Source organism: Procambarus clarkii, chromosome 32 (genome assembly GCF_040958095.1).
Source record: "Procambarus clarkii isolate CNS0578487 chromosome 32, FALCON_Pclarkii_2.0, whole genome shotgun sequence".
Taxonomy (NCBI): Eukaryota; Metazoa; Arthropoda; class Malacostraca; order Decapoda; family Cambaridae; genus Procambarus; species Procambarus clarkii.
Window position 1 is genome coordinate 41827008 of NC_091181.1, and position 9077 is coordinate 41836084.

Below are 9077 nucleotides of genomic sequence, written 5' to 3' on the forward strand. Positions count from 1 at the left end.
CTTGTTATTTTATCATAGAAATCCAAAAGATGTGTGTGTGTGTGTGTGTGTGTGTGTGTGTGTGTGTGTGTGTGTGTGTGTGTGTGTGTGTGTGTGTGTGTGTGTGTGTGTGTGTGAGTGTGTGTGTGTGTGTGAGTGTTTATTCACCTATATTTTTTTACATACCACACACATCCCAGGAAGCAGCCCGTGACAGCTGACTAACTCCCAGTTATCTATATACTGCTAGGTAACAGGGGGATCAGGGTGAAAAAACTCTGCCCATTGCTTCTCGCCGGCGCCCGGAATCGAACCCGGGACGACTGGATTAAGCGTCCAGCGTGCTGTCTGCTCAGCCACCGGCCCACCTAAACATTATTGCCAACATCATTTGGTGTTCCCAGGCGGTCACCCATCCAAGTACTAACCAAACCCAACGTTGCTTAACTTCGCTGTTCGAATTAGAAGCGGTGTTCTCAACGTGGTATGGCCGTTTGCGTGTACTCACCTATTTGTACTCATCTATTTGTGCTTGCGGGGGTTGAGCTTTGCTCTTTCGGCCCGCCTCTCAACTATCAATCAACTGTTTACTAACTACTTTTTTTATTTTATTTTATTTTTTTTCCACACCACACACGCACACACACACCCCCCCAGGAAGCAGCCCGTGACAGCTGACTAACTCCCCAGGTACCTATTTACTGCTAGGTAACAGTAGCATTCAGGGTGAAAGAAACTTTGCCCATTTGTTTTTGCCTCGTGCGGGGATCGAACCCGCGCCACAGAATTACGAGTCCTGCGCGCTATCCACCAGGCTACGAGGCCCCTGTGTGTGTGTGTGTGTGTGTGTGTGTGTGTGTGTGTGTGTGTGTGTGTGTGTGTGTGTGTGTGTGTGTGTGTGTGTGTGTGTGTGTGTGTGTGTGTGTGTACTTACCGAGTTGTACTTACCTAGTCGTGCTAGCGGGGGTTGAGCTTTGGCTTTTAGGTCTCGTCACTCAACCGTCAATGTACTGGTGTACAGATTACTGAGCCTACTGGGCTCTATCATATCTACATTTGACACTGTGTATGGAATCAACCTCCACCACATCACTTCCTAATGCATTCCATTTACTAACTAATCTGACACTAAAAAAGTTCTTTCTAATGTCTCTGTGGCTCATTTGGATACTCAGCTTCCACCTGTGTTCCTTTGGGTGTACCACTCGTGTTAAATAATACATCCTTGTCCACCCTGTCAATTCCCGTGAGAATTTTGTATGTGGTGATCATGTCTCCCCGAGCTCTTCTGTTTTCCAGCGACGTGAGGTGCAGTTCACGCAGCCTTTCCTCGTAACTCGTGCCTCTTAGATCTGGGACTAACCTAGAGGCATACCTCTGAACTTTTTCCAGCTTCGTCTTGTGCTTGACAAGGTACGGGCTCCATGCTGGGGCCGCATACTCCAGGATTAGCCTTACATATGTGGTATACAAGGTTCTGAAGGATTCCTTACGCAGGTTTCGGAAAGCAGTTCTGATGTTAGCCAGCCTGGCTTACGCTGGAGATGTTATTCTTTTGATGTGGGCTTCAGGAGACAGGTGTGGCGCGATATCAACTCTTAGATCTTTCTCTCTGTCCGTTTCGTAAAGGACTTCATCTCCCATTCGGTATCCAGTGTCTGGCCTCCTGTTTCCTCATCCTAGTTTTATTACCTTACATTTACTTGGGTTGAAGTTTAGTAGCTATTTGTTGGACCATTCCTTCAGTTTGTCTAGGTCATCTTGTAGCCTCATACTATCCTCCTCTGTTTTGATCTTCCGCATATTTTTGCATTATGAACAAACATTGAGAGGAACAAGTTTATTCCTTCTGGGAGATCATTTACGTATATCATAAACAGTATCGGTCCAAGGACCGATCCCTGTGGTACTCCACTGGTGACTCCCCGCCACTCCGATACCTCTCCCCCTCACAGTAACGCGTTGTATCCTGTTGCTTAGGTACGCCCTTATCCAGTGGAGTACCTTCCCTTTCGCTCCTGCCTGCATCTCCAGTTTGTGCACAAGTCTCTTAAGTGGTACTGTGTCAAAGGCTTTCTGGCAGTCCAGAGATATGCAGTATGCCCAGCTCTCTCGCTCTTTTCTAATTTTTGTTGCCTGGTCATAGAACTCAATTAAACCTGTTGGGCAGGACTTGCCATCCATGAACCCATGCTGATGTTGTGTTACAAAGTTCTTTCGCTCCAGATGTTCCACTAGCTGTGTGTGTGTGTGTGTGTGTGTGTGTGTGTGTGTGTGTGTGTGTGTGTGTGTGTGTGTGTGTGTGTGTGTGTGTGTGTGTGTGTGTGTGTGTACTCACCTAATTGTATTCACCTAATTGTGCTTGCGGGGGTTGAGCTCTGGCTCTTTGGTCCCGCCTCTCAACCGTCAATCAACTGGTGTACAGATTCCTGAGCCTATTGGGCTCTATCATATCTACATTTGAAACTGTGAATGGAGTCAGCCTCCACCACATCACTTCCTAATGCATTCCATTTGCTAACTACTCTGACACTGAAAAAGTTCTTTCTAACGTCTCTGTGGCTCATTTGGGTACTCAGCTTCCACCTGTGTCCCCTTGTTCGCGTCCCACCAGCGTTGAAAAGTTCGTCCTTGTTTACCCGGTCGATTCCCCTGAGGATTTTGTAGGTTGTGATCATGTCCCCCCTTACTCTTCTGTCTTCCAGTGTCGTGAGGTGCATTTCCCGCAGCCTTTCCTCATAACTCATGCCTCTTAGTTCTGGGACTAGTCTAGTAGCATACCTTTGGACTTTTTCCAGCTTCGTCTTGTGCTTGACAAGGTACGGGCTCCATGCTGGGGCCGCATACTCCAGGATTGGTCTTACATATGTGGTGTACAAGATTCTGAATGATTCCTTACACAGGTTCCTGAACGCCGTTCTGATGTTAGCCAGCCTCGCATATGCCGCAGACGTTATTCTCTTTATGTGGGCTTCAGGAGACAGGTTTGGTGTGATATCAACTCCTAGATCTTTCTCTCTGTCTGTTTCATTAAGTACTTCATCTCCTATTCTGTATCCTGTGCCTGGCCTCCTGTTTCCACTGCCTAGTTTCATTACTTTGCATTTACTCGGGTTGAACTTCAACAGCCATTTGTTGGACCATTCACTCAGTCTATCCAGGTCATCTTGTAGCCTCCTACTATCATCCTCTGTTTCAATCCTCCTCATAATTTTTGCATCGTCGGCAAACATTGAGAGGAACGAATCTATACCCTCTGGGAGATCATTTACATATACCAGAAACAGTATAGGTCCAAGGACTGACCCCTGCGGGACTCCACTTGTGACGTCTCGCCAATCTGAGACCTCACCCCTCACACAGACTCGTTGTCTCCTGTTGCTTAGGTATTCCTCTATCCACCGGAGTACCTTCCCTCTCACTCCAGCCTGCATCTCCAACTTTCGCACTAGCCTCTTGTGTGGCACTGTATCAAAGGCTTTCTGACAATCCAAAAATATGCAGTCTGCCCACCCTTCTCTTTCTTGCCTTATTTTTGTTGCCTGGTCGTAGAATTCAAGTAACCCTGTGAGGCAGGACCTGCCATCCCTGAACCCATGTTGATGCTGTGTTACAAAGTTCCTTCGCTCCAGATGCTCCACTAGTTTTTTTCGCACAATCTTCTCCATCAGCTTGCATGGTATGCAGGTTAGGGACACTGGCCTGTAGTTCAGTGCCTCCTGTCTATCCCCTTTCTTGTATATCGGGACTACGTTAGCTGCTTTCCAAGTATCTGGCAGTTCCCCTGTTGTCAGTGATTTGTTATACACTATGGAGAGTGGTAGGCTCAGTTCTCTTGCTCCTTCCTTTAGAACCCAAGGGGAGATTCCATCTGGGCCTATAGCCTTCGTCACGTCCAACTCTAGTAAACACTTCCTTACTTCCCCACTGGTAATCTCAAACTCTTCCAGTGGTTCCTGGTTAGCTATTCCCTCACTTACCTCTGGAATTTCTCCTTGTTCTAAGGTGAAGACCTCCTGGAATTTCTTATTCAATTCCTCACACACTTCCTTGTCATTTGTAGTGAATCCTTCCGCCCCTATCCTTAATCTCATAACCTGTTCCTTTACTGTTGTTTTTCTCCTAATGTGGCTATGCAACAATTTAGGCTGAGTCTTTGCCTTGCTTGCGATGTCATTTTCGTGTGTGTGTGTGTGTGTGTGTGTGTGTGTGTGTGTGTGTGTGTGTGTGTGTGTGTGTGTGTGTGTGTGTGTGTGTGTGTGTGTGTATTCACCTAGTTGTGTTTGCGGGGGTTGAGCTTTGCTATTTCGGCCCGCCTCTCAACTGTCAACCAACTGTTTACTAACTACTTTTTTCCCAAAAACACACACACATACACACCCCAGGAAGCAGCCTGTGACAGCTGACTAACACCCAGGTATCTATTTACTGCTAGGTAACAGGGGCATTCAGGGTGAAAGAAACTTTGCCCATTTGTTTCAACCTCGTGCGGGAATCGAACCCGCGCCACAGAATTACGAGTCCTGCGCGCTATCCACCGGGCTACGAGGTCCCCTTACATATGTGTATGTGTGTGTGTGTGGACAAAAATTTGTTGATTGATTGACAGTTGAGAGGCGGGTCTAAAGAGTCAGAGATGAACCCCCGCAAGCACAACTAGGTGAGTACATACTAACACACGAAACTAACACACAACATGACCCAACGACTCAACAAGTCATAGAGGGAAATTCACCAGGCAGTTAGAAAGGTAATGCTAACAATGAGCAAGAGAACTGACAATGGACAATAGGGAGCCGGTCGGCCGAGCGGACAGCACGCTGGACTTGAGATCCTGTGGTCCTGGGTTCGATCCCAGGCGATGGCGAGAAACAATGGGCAGAGTTTCTTTCACCCTATGCCCCTGTTACCTAGCAGTAAAATAGGTACATGGGTGTTAGTCAGCTGTCATGGGCTGCTTCTTGAGGGTGGAGGCCTGGTCGAGGACCGGGCCGTGGGGACACTAAAGCCCCGAAATCATCTCAAGATAGCCTCAAAATGGAAGCTGGAGACGCAAAGTGTCACGGATGACAAAGTTTTTCATTGTGAGTGACGTTACAAATATATATATATATATATATATATATATATATATATATATATATATATATATATATATATATATATATATATATATATATATATATATATATATATATTAACCATCGAAGATAGGGTCTTCAGTAGCAGACAAAAACCAACTGTATACTGCCGTTATGTAGATGACATATTCGTAATAGTAAAAGACTCAGATGAACTAATTGAACTAAAAAGACACCTAGAGAGAGAGTCAGTACTCCGATTTACACATGAAAATAGTGAAAATAACAGTCTGCCATTCTTGGATGTACTAATAACAAAAACAGGAACCTCTTTAAGCACCAACGTATATACCAAGCCCACCAACATAGGATTATGCCTGAACGGTAGAAGTGAGTGCCCCCAAAGATACAAAGCCAGTGTTCTCAATGCTTATATTCGTCGAGCGCTTACCCACTGCTCTGAATGGAGCAACGTGAGTAGAGAGTTTGAAAGAGTAACTCAGGTATTGGTGAACAACGGATATAGCAACGCGGAAATAAACGCTGCTATAAGAAGACACTTGGACCGTTGGTATAATTCAGAACCTAGAACAGAAACCACAACACCCCCAATAAAATTATATTACAAATCAACCATGCACAGTGAACATATAAAAGAGGAAAGAATAATGAAAGAAATAATCCGTAAAGGAGTAAAAAGCACTACTCCTAACCAAAACATAAACCTGATAATATTCTACAAAACCAAGAAGACTTCCGAACTCCTTATCAAAAACAGCCCGAAGCCGACGGAGAACCCTCTACAGCAGTCAAGCGTTGTATACATGTACACTTGCCCCCACGAAGGATGTAACCTTCAATGTAAGTACATAGGTATGACGTCGACCAAGCTGACGAGGCGTTTGACATGCCATCTTCAATCTGGTGCCCCTAGGAATCACATGAGACAAGCCCATGACATTACTCTAACAAGAGAAATGTTGAACAAGAATACTTGCATAATAGACAAAACCCAAGATTCAAGAAGATTACAAATTCTTGAGGCAATTCACATAAGAATAGAGCGACCTACCATGAACACCCAAATCACGGAACTATTTACTCTACCCACCATGAGAGTAAGGACAAGACAAGAACATATCGATGCCAACACAGAAGACAATGTCCAACATAACAGGCCAATTACACTGGATTAATCTTTGTGTTTAGATAGGAGATGCCTCGTATGGGCCAATAAGCCTTCTGCAGCCCCCATGTTTATCCCTTATGTATCCCCCCATGTTTTCACCTTCATTGTATTATCACCTGACCTAATGCGGGCATAAAATCAACTAGTATTTTAAGATCTGTTCACGTGAGAATGAACCATGGAGGTTCGAAACGTCGTGCAAATTATACAAATAAGTGTAATACACTCCATAGTAAATCACTTCTTTTCTTCACCTTAAAAGTACGAAAATGAGTTTTGGAGAACTCCTATTTCAATTAAGCCCTGATGCTAAGAAAATAGTTAGAGGGATAGAAGCCCTAAACCAGAAAATAATAAATACAGAATATGCGGTCATATTCAATGAAACATGTTTGAAAGAAAACCTGCTGCCAGTATACACCAATATATATATATATATATATATATATATATATATATATATATATATATATATATATATATATATATATATATATATATATATATATCAATCAATACTATAACAGAATGTCTGTCTGTTCAAAGTTGGCCACATGGTTGAGGGTTAGCCTCACCCGAATTGGTAGAGAGAAGGGTCTGGGGTATAGGATGAACATAGGCTGGTGGCGGTCGCCAGAATGAAAAAGAGAACAGCCTGTAAGTGCCACATTCAGACCCCACGACAACTCTTGGCACAGCTGGACACCAACACAGCTAAATATTTTACAAAACTAAGGCATTTTAGTTTCTTATAGTAATATGGACCAAAATTCATTGATTTCGAAAAAATTAACAGAAATTTCCAGCTGTCAAGAATTTGCCAGTACTGGCATAAACGAGACAATTCTTAAACAGCTCAAAGGTTTCTCAAGCAACAGCCCTCTATCAGAGAACACCTAACTACTCATTTTTGTTTAGTATTTCTCACTACTAAGCTCCTCTCACCGGCCACTATCCACACATTAGACAATTATATTTTTTGTGTATGCGAGAGAGAGAGAGAGAGAGAGAGAGAGAGAGAGAGAGAGAGAGAGAGAGAGAGAGAGAGAGAGAGAGAGAGAGAGAGAGACCTTTATATATATATATATATATATATATATATATATATATATATATATATATATATATATATATATATATATATATATATATATATATATATATATATATTGTGACGGTAAAGCGTTGGTGTTCGGCTGTTTCAAAAGCTAGGGGCAGGGCCTCGTCCCATGACAAAAAAAAAAGAGAAAAGTTGGTCCTTTCGTCTGTGGTAAGGTAATGGGAAGACACACAAAACACAAGTATATAAACAATGAAATTTTAATTACTCTAGAAAACAAGACATGAATAAAGGTAATCTCATAAAAATATGCAGGACAAGTCAACAAACAAAATAACATGAATAATCACTGGCAAATGAAAAGTTACGCTAAGACAAGTAAGTTACAGTGATAGCAAAATAAAATATGAGTGCTGGAATACTGGCTTCGAGCTGCCACCTCCCTTAGTACACGAAAGCAAAGGCTTAGTCTACCAGCGAGAGATGTCAACTGCATGGAGCACTGAGATATTCTGACGAGACTGGCGCACTGCAGCCCAGACGTCGACTTATGGTGGTGGCGGAGGGCAGGTGCGACGAGACACCAGCCAATCAGCAACAGGCAGGCAGAGGATAAGTAGTTTACTGGTTACGGCGGTGGCCAGGTGTGTGCAGGGTACGATTTGCTCTCTGGGCAAAACGTTTGGCGATACTTGGTGAACGTATCTTCTATATAGAATCTTGTATTCTGACGTAACGATGTAGGGAAGAGCAGGCGCCATATCTCTTGAAAGAGATTATCGTCACAATATATATATATATATATATATATATATATATATATATATATATATATATATATATATATATATATATATGTATATATATATATATATATATATATATATGTCGTACCTAGTAGCCAGAACGCACTTCTCAGACTACTATGCAAGGCCCGATTTGCCTAATAAGCCAAGTTTTCATGAATTAATTGTTTTTCGACAACCTAACCTACCTTACCTAACCTAACCTAACTTTTTCGGCTACCTAACCCAACCTAACCTATAAAGATAGGTTAGGTTAGGTTAGGTAGGGTTGGTTAGGTTCGGTCCGATATCTACGTTAATTTTAACTCCAATAAAAAAAACTTACCTCATACATAATGAAATGGGTTGCTTTATCATTTCATAAGAAAAAAATTAGAGAAAAATTATTAATTCATGAAAACTTGGCTTATTAGGCAAATCGGGCCTTGCATAGTAGGCTGAGAAGTGCGTTCTGGCTACTAGGTACGACATATATATATATATATATATATATATATATATATATATATATATATATATATATATATATATATATATATATATATATATATATATAAAGAGAGAGAGAGAGAGAGAGAGAGAGAGAGAGAGAGAGAGAGAGAGAGAGAGAGAGAGAGAGAGAGAGAGAGAGAGAGAGAGAGAGAGAGAGAGAGAGAGAGAGAGAGAGAGAGAGAGAGAGAGAGAGAGAGAGAGAGAGGCCTACGAATCGACCAGCACCTCGACATCCTTACAGATCGACATCGCAACAGCACCGAAACCAGGATCATCAAGAAACTGACAACATTATTTGGAGGACCTATGGCGATTCCACGACCCAGAGATGGCTTCTTAAACCTTGCTGGAATCAACCTCACTGAGGACCAAATCACTCTCTTAAATCTGGGTATATACTGTCACGTTATGTCCAGACCGAGTGAGATGGCCCGGACTCTGACAGTGGAGTTGGAGATCCTATTGTTACC

The 9077-nt window shown here is 42.7% G+C and overlaps 1 non-coding gene across 1 annotated transcript; it reads right to left on the reverse strand.

The window, feature by feature from the left end:
• Window positions 1-358: 358 nt before the first annotated feature.
• LOC138370653 (5S ribosomal RNA) lies at window positions 359-477 on the reverse strand. The gene has a single exon (XR_011230198.1). It is a non-coding gene; the product is annotated as a 5S ribosomal RNA (ribosomal RNA).
• Window positions 478-9077: the final 8600 nt, after the last annotated feature.